A 10,598-nucleotide genomic window follows, 5' to 3' on the forward strand; every position below is an offset into this window, starting at 1 on the left:
TTGTTTTGCTGAAATTAAGCATAAACAATATGCCTTATTAATAATTTAAATATAATATAGAGATAAATTTTATATATGTGTTTTTAGTGATCTATATGCAATGACTAGAAAAAATAAACTACGGTAAAAAAACTCAAAAAAAACTCTAAATTTAAGTTTTAAAATTAAAATTTTGGTTTGTAGGTAGAAGCATAAGTGAACAAAATAGATGACTATCAATAAAAGTCATGTAATTTGAATATGTTGCGGCAACAAAGCAAGGTTACGTATCGCTCGTGGAATTTATAAAGTATAATAAACAAATTGAGAAAAAAAAATGTCAGGCGGCAAGAATAACACTAGTACCGATCGCTGTGTCGTCGACGATATAAACGTAATAGCTCAATTCGACCTGTTATAGGTAAATTATATCATAATGAGCCATAACGAGAACCATATTTGATATGACCAACCCTATTGGCACGTAACAGATAGAGCAATATCTGTCACATGCCAAGCAATAGAGCCATGATAACATATCAGGAATGGTCCAAAATCGAGAACCGTGACTAATATTACAATATCCATAACGGTTCTGAAGTTATCAACCGTGACCGATATCACTCCTTAACAGTAAGGGTGGTGTAATATAGAACCGTGACGAATATTGTAATGTTAGTCACGGCTCATGTACTATGACCCGCATGAACCAAAGTTTTGGCTATTCTAACCCATTTGACTGTTCACATTTTGGCTGGGAGAGTGAGGGGCGAATTTTTTTGCCAAAATAAATTGGAAAGTCAAATTGATCGAAATAAGGTATTATTGACTACACCTTTATTCCATAATTCATAAATACAAGGCAACATTATTATATAATTTTATAAGTATTATGGAAGTTTCTTGGAAGCATATTGTTCAACCTTGATTTATTACATCTTCTATGATCAATTAAGTGTTATCAATGCAATTTTTCCTAAAGACAGTAGCGTACATTCTATAAGATTCATGTTGAGTTATGTCATGGGATCTAGAGACACACATATATATACATGGATTAACACTAGTAATTTAGTAATGAGCGCTACCTATGGTAATATTCTCAATTGATTGTAGATGGATCGAAGTTGGATGTACAACATGAATCATTTGAGCAGTAAATATAAATTGAACATGGGGAATTTATAATCGTAGCAGAGGATGACAAGCGTGTGAGAAATGCTCAGTTCATGGGCTGCCTATGCACAGACCGTAAGTATGAGAAGTCCTGGGAAAGTCGAGTGTAGAGACAGAGTCACTTAGTGAGAAGAGGCTTCATGCCTAGGTGCGACCATTGGATCTACCATGGTTAGGAAGTTCAAGCGAGTAACAATGCCATAGAAATAAATGAGGATGAGCAGCAACAACAACAAGAAGGAATTGAAGATATGTTTGTGCAGTCGCCATTGGGGGATGAAATGTTCGATGTGGACCAGAACACATTGGATGCAATGTTGCGAGACATAGAGCACAAAGAGTACAATGAGAGAGACTATAAAAAGTTTACTTGGTTAGTATCCGATGCAGAGACATAGGTTTATCCTGAATGCAAGTCGAAGTACACACGTTGTCCACTACGCTCAAGCTTATAAAAATGAAAGCTAGCAATGGATGGTCAAATAAGATTTTCTTAGAACTTCTAGTTGTGCTTAAAGACTTGCTACCAGAAGAGAATACACTGCTGTGTAGTACATATGAAGCTAACAAGGTGTCGTGTCCTCTTGGATTGGGAGTAAGGAGGACTCATGCATGTCTCAACCACTGCATACTGTACTATAGGGAACATGTAAATCTTGAGAGTTGTCCCATGTGTAATGTTTCCCGGTACAGGAGGAAGCCTAGGTTCGTTGATGGCAAGAGGTCGAAGAAGGGTGGTCCAACGAAAGTTGTGTAGTATCTTTTATTGTAGACCGTGTGAAATGCGTTTTTGCAAACCAAAAGAAAGCTAAATTAGTTCATTGGCACGACGACGATCGGAAGAAGGATGGTATGCTTAGACATCCCGTAGATTCCATGCAATGGTGGAATATCAATAGCATATTCCCTTATCGTCTTGAACATTCGAGGAACACATGGTTTGGTTCAAGTACCGACGGTATGAACTCGTTTGGGGATATGAGTACTCGTCACAATACCTGGCATGTTCTTCTTGTTAACTACAAATACCCCCCAGGGAGTGACGGCCTCACGCCCACGAACATCTCGCACAAATGAGCGAAGACAGTGAGGACGAAGACGGAGTTAGGGCCGGGATGTAGGATATGGATCCTGTAAAACTCCAACACATGGGTGGGAGCATGCTCCCGGCAGCTAGGTGGAGTCGCGTGCCATGGCGAAAAGTGCGAACAGCGACGACATCGAGTGTGAGTGAGCAAGCTGGGAAGGAGCGTGAGCAAGAGCAGGGAGTAAAAGTGCACAAAAGAGAGGGATGGCGAAGAAGGGGATAGGCGCCTGCCGAATCCCTCTTATATACTCGCCGTTCCATCTCCTCGCGTCCTCCCTCACTCCACGCTCCTCCCCGTGCATCTCGCTCCCACTACTTGGCTTGCCCCTTAAGCTTCCCGTGTCCACTCAGCCATGTGCCCATGCACAAAGTGGGGGACCCCCACGTACGGCGTGTCCCCACGTGTCCCGTGCACATCCACGAATGGAACTACGTCCCCTCATTTCTCGCGAGAGTGCGGCGCATGGGACGGCCGTACGCAACGGCCGCGTCCCCTCGTTTCCCAAGCAGATACGGGGTAAGTGGCAGTTGCGTGCAAACGGTCGCGACGCCTCACCTTTCACATATTTAATGCGCACAAGGCATGCAGAGGAACTGTCACCTTAAAGGACCAAATAAAGCACCATGAAGCAAGTGCCCCACTCCCTAGCAGTCTCTAGCATCGCGGGAATAAAGCAGCATGAAGCAAGGGCCCCACTCCCTAGCAGTCTCTGGCATTGCGGGCCCACTAGCAGAAAGAAGAGGCGTCAAGCGATGCCCGATCGCTGGCTATGGCCCCCACCGGATACCGGGGGCTACTGTCGAAGAAGTAGGCCTAGGGTATCCACTAAGCTCGGGTGGCACAAGGCAACTGTGGGCCTACCAATTGAAGCTCCTGAAAAAGGGGGAGGTCGAGCCTTGGCGAAGTCATGAGCCCTCGGGAGATCAGGCCTGAAAGATAATTCGGTGGACGGACACCAGAGGGCTCGGGCCGCCTCCTGCCCTCTCAGCACATGGATCACCTATCGCAGGGCCCACCCACGTCGAATGTAGCGTCAGCGCCCAACCACCGCATTCATTGCGATTGGAGGGCGCCTGGCACGCCTCGTCACCCTCGTGATGGGCACGCGCTTGCGCTGAGTTAAATGTAGCACAGGTGCACACCACTCATCTACTCTTCCCCTGGAAAAAAGGACAGGGCTGTGACATCTCTGTTGCAGTAGGAGTGGCCTATCTCGCTCATGTCACCATCGCATTAAATACGCCGGACAACCATCGAAGAGCCGTGGCGGCCTGCCGTTTGGACCGCTGGGTCCCAAGGAGCGCCGCCCCCTTCTACCTGCACACTGACAGACGGGACCAGACAGGACCGGCATGACGGAGGGTTGACTAATGGCAAGCCACAACAGCAGCCCCTAGGAGAATGATCACCTGCACATCATGGACACATAAAAGGGTGTCCCCTCGCAGTATAAAAGAAGGCCTTGGCCAATGAACGACGAGGACAAGGAAAACATCCCCATAGAAGCTTGTAACTCATTTACTCTCATATAGTGTTCAAGCCACATGAGTAGGGTATTACGCCTTCAACGGCCCGAACCTGTATAATCCCTCCATGTTCATCGAGGGGCCCGACCCCCCCAAATCTCTCCTCTGTCGCTTCCTCTATTCGGACAAGGCTTTCGGGCCCTATCCCCGCACCCCTGGGCCGAACTCACAAAGTGGGTCCCATGGACTTCCACTCGAGGAGCTCACGCTCCGACAGAATGTGTGATGAATAGTGTGTTATGTTTATGAATTGCATGTCATGAATGGTGAGCCATTGAGATTTTTGTTCAACTTTGGCAAATTTTGTCTAGTCTCCTGAGATGTGTAACACATTTGGTCACCGCCTTCATGCGGTTTTACAGGCATGTCTCAGACTAAAGTTGACTGGCTTGCTGAGCTCGAACAAAATCTCCTCTGCTCACTATAATTTTTAGGTTTCGATCTATGACATAACAACGGCATGTAGGTTGTAAATTACCTAAATAGACATAGGAATAAATGTGGATCAGATGTTACCCATATATATATTGAAAATATGATGTAATTTCTGATTTAAAAAGGAAATGTGGTCAAATGTATGATATTGTGCACAATTTTGGGATGTCCAACTGCATATTGATGCCATAGGTCATCATTAGTACAAGACTATGTGGTTCATAAGTTGGTAGTACTTATGTAATGTCAAATTAGCGTAGATTCAAAGTAAAGATTATTGGAAAGGCAGTAACTACAGACTAGTTAATGTACACTGCGTGATGAAAAACCAAACCCTTTGCTGGTAGCACGTATATATCTAATCCAATGTAGCGAGTTATGCAAGTACACTGTGCGAGGAAAATCCTAACCAAATTTCATATTTAAGGACAGAGTTGAGGGCTACACCTAATAGGTGCATCCTTGATGCACCTATTTTTGTTCTTTCTTTATGAGCCCTCTAGAGCCTCCATAATTATCTTGGAGTACTCATGATTACTCGGGAAGCACTTGGAAGACTTCAATCATACTGTGTGAAGATACACGTGATGATCAAAATATAGAATGATGATTTGCGCGGCTATGTACGACTTCGTGGGAGGATACCTGTACCGGGGGCATCTATAACCAATATGTACCCATATAGTGAAGGGGTACTATGAAGAATGCAATATTTTCTTGTACTTGATCGTCAGTTAAAGTTTGGTTAATTCTAGGATTGCATGCTGAGATTGTTGGAGTCTACTGTAACTAGGCCGAGTAGGCCTAGATTTTATTAGATTATGTCTATATCTGTAACCCTTTTCTTCACTGCAAAAGAGGGACAGAGACACCCCTCAAGGGGCACACCATATTTTCAATCGAATATAATCACCAAGCAGGACTAAGGTATTATCTTGTATATCGAGAGCCTGAACCTGGGTAACCCTCGTTAGCCACATCATATAGTACCGCCGATCCAGATCGTCGACACTAGACACCTAGTTTAATCATCAATGGTGATGATTTACACTTATTGCATGTTCAAATTAAACTTGCGAGCCACAAGGTCAAAACAAAGCAGAATATAATGTGTTTTGGCCTTCAGCAGGTGATTGATTCCACAGAATACAATTGATATACACGAGTTCTAGCAAGTGCCATTACGCATGCATGCATTTTTCATTATTTTTTCCATCAACATCAAGATACAGTGCTCCATGAAACTTCATAGTTTTGTCGCAATACTAAACTACCCTAAACCTAATGGATGCAGCTAATCTTAACAATAATGCCAAGTACAGGTTCAACAAATAATGCAAGTAGACATGGTGTTATTTGACCATCAATTGATAATATGGGAATAGTCAACAAACAGATGTGACGGTAACCCAGTGAAGACATTCCAAAGCCTGTCTCCGACGGTAACGTGATTTTGTCACAGTCTAGCCCGTACGTTTCACATTTTTTTTTTATGAATGGACCTATCCAGAAACATTATTAAAAAATGACCGATTTCTCACCACCACGCTACGTCGCACCGGGTTGACTAGTCTAATTCCCTGCCAACCCCAGCTCGGCGCTTAGTAGATCCCATCAAACTCATCTCGGCGCCATAATATGTGGTGCCGAGAAATATGTTATTGTTTGATAATGTTTTTGATAGATCGATTTGTGAATTTTCTTTTGCGAAAAAGGGTAGAATGTGAAAAATTGACGACCGTTACCCAGTCAATACACATGGTCACGTAAACTCAACGTGTAGGTAAATGTGCAGAGAAATAGCCAGTTTGTCAAAATGCATGCAGTTAATATATTTCTCCTTAGACATAAATGTTTACGCAGTTGTGGAAAACTGAATGTGGGTGTCAGCCTAGAGGGTACTGTCAAACGACTATTTGGAATACAGATGATTAACCTGAATTATACAAAATTTAATCTTGAATTAATATATGTATGCTTTGATTTTTACTATTTGCTTTGGAGATATTTTTATGCTTAACTTTATATAAAATGGATGTATTTATATAATTATTAATTTCAGCAACCATAAAAGAATAATGATGCGTGAAGGCTACAAATCCATCCAAATAGTAAGAAGTTTAGTTTATTTTTTTATTAGAACTCATATAAACATGTAATAAAATATAAAATTGTAGTAAACAATATAGTCAAAACTACATCCCTACTTTCTATGAAGTTAATGCCATTCTCTCTTCCCCTATGAAGCCACATCCCACCAATTGTTTTTAGCTTTAGGATGATACATCAATGGTGCAAATTAAGCCATATCGTCTTAATTGTTATTAGTATATGGATGAAACATCAAGGGTGTAAATTGTATCTCTTCATACCACCTCAATTATTTTTAGCCTGTGAATGATTCATAAATTGCATCTCTTTCCCAAAAGGCACAACATACAACCAAACTATTTATAACCTATGGATATTTGATAAAGGCACAAAAATATATAAACACATGAAAAAAATCATATAGTAGGTAAGAATTTTTTTAATTAATATCTACTGTATTATCACACAGTTCTTCCGCAGCAATGCGCGGGGTATCTATCTAGTATATAAATATAAATAGTTGCCCATGATAGAAATGCCAAACAAAGCAAAATCAAATGTATTAAGTCTCGATGGGCTAGCTATTATAGGATTATAAATGGAAAATTATTGGATGATCAATCAATAAATATAGAAATGTAATGTTTATAAATGCAAAGTGATGATGTATAATTGATATGTGATAATTTTCCTACCGTCACCGAGTAAATGGCAAGCATAACAGCCAAGCTGGCCGTTTTCTATAACACTGCGTTTAAGTGTCCTGGGACAAGAAATTCAATCAATAATGTTTAAACCTAGCACATAATTTTTACCAATATGGATGACGATACATAACTATAGGCAAAATATGATAACTATTCTAAATATATTTCTCTGTAGACATGAGAATTTGAGTTGTTTACAGCCAAAGAACGACTCAAAGACCGTAGGGGTAGATAATGAGTTAGCTCCACTGGTAAAGTGCCGTCTCGTTTCGACTTGTTATCTTAACGAGCCAGCTGCACGCTCGGCTCATCAACATTAACGATCTAAAAGGTAAGAGGCCAGGTGTTTAGTCTCGGATGTCCCATTGAATCTTATCCTTGGGAGGTCAGGTGTACAGATATGCTTGGATGGGAGATGGCCGTCCAGGTTTTTGATGTGTTTGGTTCTTAGGCGAAACTGGATATGGTGGCCCAGAAAGGAAATATTCCACGAAGATGCTGGATAGCTGTATCCGGCCAAATTGGCCGGATTAGCTCATCCATCTTCGTGAACCATGATCATTAGTGATTGTTTAGTGATAATTAGCTTGTTTTGACATTAATTAGTAATTACCAAGTTTAAATTAGTGTTAATTAATGATGAGAGATATATTTTATTGATAATTTATATTAATTACGATAAAATCTATGATGATTAATTTATATTATCATTTCTTAGTAATTCAACATGTCGATCCGATCCATCCTCATCCATCCAACCAAACAAAAAATTGAATCATCCTATGCATCTAACCAAACATAAAACTATATCACCATATCCCTAAAAATATGGATGGTCATATCCTATCCCATCTTGACCACCAACCAAACACACCCTAAGGTGGACTTGAACGAGGAATTCAAGGAAGAGCTAAAGAAAGGAATGGATGCTAGGTTGGAAGAAAAGATGCTTGCCTAAATGCTATGATTCAATGCCCTAGACAGGAGGCCCCTCACATTCGTGTACCCTAGCTAGCCCCTCATCTTCATGTGGATGTGAACCACCCCATGCAATGACAAGTAGTCATGTGTCCAAAGGATTGCCTCATGAACCAACTGTAGTCCCATACACAATTGACCACATATAGAGATAAGTCATACGGTATGACACACCTGGTTGTACATATTTATACTCATAAATGAATACTAGTCCATATTAGACACGACACATATTTTCAAAAAGTTAAAAGGAAACACATAAGACATTCCTAAAGATAAAATATAACCTAGTCCTAGTTGAACAAAAAACATTACTAGAGATTAAGAAATATAGCAAACATTGACTAATTAATAGATGGATTTAATCTACTATCTCATGGTCTTCACGATTCCTTCTTGAAATCAGACTCTTCTAGATAAACTTTTCATTGACTGATTATATTTACAAATAGAAAATAATTTTTGAATAAAACTTTTATATAGATGTTCATAGCGACATAAAAGCCAAGACTGAAAATAAATATGATAAAAAACCTTAAAATCATTGCTTTGTACTCACTGAAACTTCGTCAACTTGTATGATGACATCAAGTCTACACCTAGAAAATCACAATACCCACGCACTTGTTGATATGCATGATTGTTTTTCGAACACATGAGTTTTGATAGTACCAGCAAATAGTAGAGTCAAAACATGTGTTTAGTCGTGACGACTATTCTCAATAGATTACTACATAAACTGGACATGGACAGTTAAGTGGTCATGGGGCAAAAATAATCTAGGAATTAAGTTCAAGCGTGTGATTATTAATTTGTTAGATGCACGATGATATAAAAGTATAAATTTTGAGAACTTTAATTATGCACAGCAAGACGTGATGATATGATAGTTGTCATCACGTGCATCATTTCAACATACAATTAAGATAATGCATGAAACAAAATCTGCCAATTTATCATAAAAGTTACGGATCCGTTACACAAAACTTGCTTTATGCATTAGTAGGCTGTCTCTCGCTTTGAAGGAAACATACGACTCAACATGTATACCAGCATATCTCCATTTTGCATAAACAAGATCACACTGTGTCGGAGAGTAAACTGCTCATGCGGAAAGCCCCAGACTAGTACAAAAGTGATTTTTCTATACGAGCCCCCATGATTTTTGCAAATAGACCATAACTAGTGGCGTTTACAAAAATTATGGATCATTTTTGCAGACGGCTCCTTAAGTAGCCTATATGGAAAAAATCGATTTTCCCATATAGGTCTCTTAAGAGGGCCGCATGTAAAAATGAGCTCATTTTTACATGCGGCTCACTTAAGCGCCCGTATGGAAAAATCGATTTTTCCATGTGGGCCACTTAAGGAGCCGTATACGAAAGTAAAATTCAAAAATTTTAAAATTTTAAAACTAGTTATCTTACTCATATGAACTCTAAATTAGATGATTCTTTTTCCCAAATGTTTATAAAATTATACACTGTCATGTTATTGTGTTCTTACTGCTATTATTTTAGACATTTTTCTTCTGACTATGTTTTATCAATTAAAAATTTGAATTTTCAAAACTTCAAATAATATTTTGAAGGAGTAAATGATTTTAGCTGAAAAAGTCATCAACAACAAAGTTGTATAACTCATGGAGATAACTTCTGTTTTGGTCATTTATTCATCCGAGATAGTAACAATTCCACAGAATTTGCATATCTTTCTTATAGTTTATGAAACTATTCCTTATAGTTTATGAAACTATACAAGAGATTTATACATTTCATGAATAATGTTAGAAATTACTTTATTGGATGAAGAAATGATCAAAATAAAAGTTCATCTTGATAAGCTATACCACTTTGTTATTGATGACATTTTCAATTGAAATCATTTAGTACTTGAAAATGTTGTTCGAAGTTGTCATATTTTAAAATTCAAATTCAAACGGTTCAAACAAAGTCATATAGAAAAATGACCAAAACAAAAGTTGTATATCTTGATGAGTTTTAACACTTTATTATTGATGACATTTTCAATTGAAATCATTTAGTATTTGAAAATATTGATTAAAGTTGTCATATTTTAAAATTCAAATTTAAACTGTTCAAACAAAGTCATATAGAAAAATGACCAAAACAAAAGTTGTAGATCTTGATGACTTATACAACTTTGTTATTCATAAATTTTTAATTTGAAATCAGTAAAAAGCCCATCAGACCCACTCACATGGATATATATAAGACAAACCTTAAATCCCCCCACCCCTCTTTCCCCCACCCCCCCACAACCGCCTCTCTCCCGTACTCTCTCCCTCTCTCTGATACTATCTCCCTCTCTCCCGTATTTCTTTGTGACGGTGTGGCCGGCCGGAGGAAGCCGGGTGGTGAGAAGGAGGAGAGGGCGCCGACTACCCCCGCCCCATCGGCGCGCCGCCTGCCCCATAGCACCGCCATGCCGACCGGGCGTCCTCGGCACTGCGTCGGGCGTCCTCGTCGTCCCCACCCTCGACAGCACGCCGCCCTACCCTGTAGCACCGCCGCGCCGGCCGGCCGTCCTCGTCGCTGGGCCGGCCATCCTCCTCGTTGCGTTGCCCGGCCGCCCGACTTCCCCTGGTCGTCGTCGTC

This window comes from Oryza brachyantha, chromosome 11 (assembly GCF_000231095.2).
Source record: "Oryza brachyantha chromosome 11, ObraRS2, whole genome shotgun sequence".
Classification (NCBI taxonomy): domain Eukaryota; kingdom Viridiplantae; phylum Streptophyta; class Magnoliopsida; order Poales; family Poaceae; genus Oryza; species Oryza brachyantha.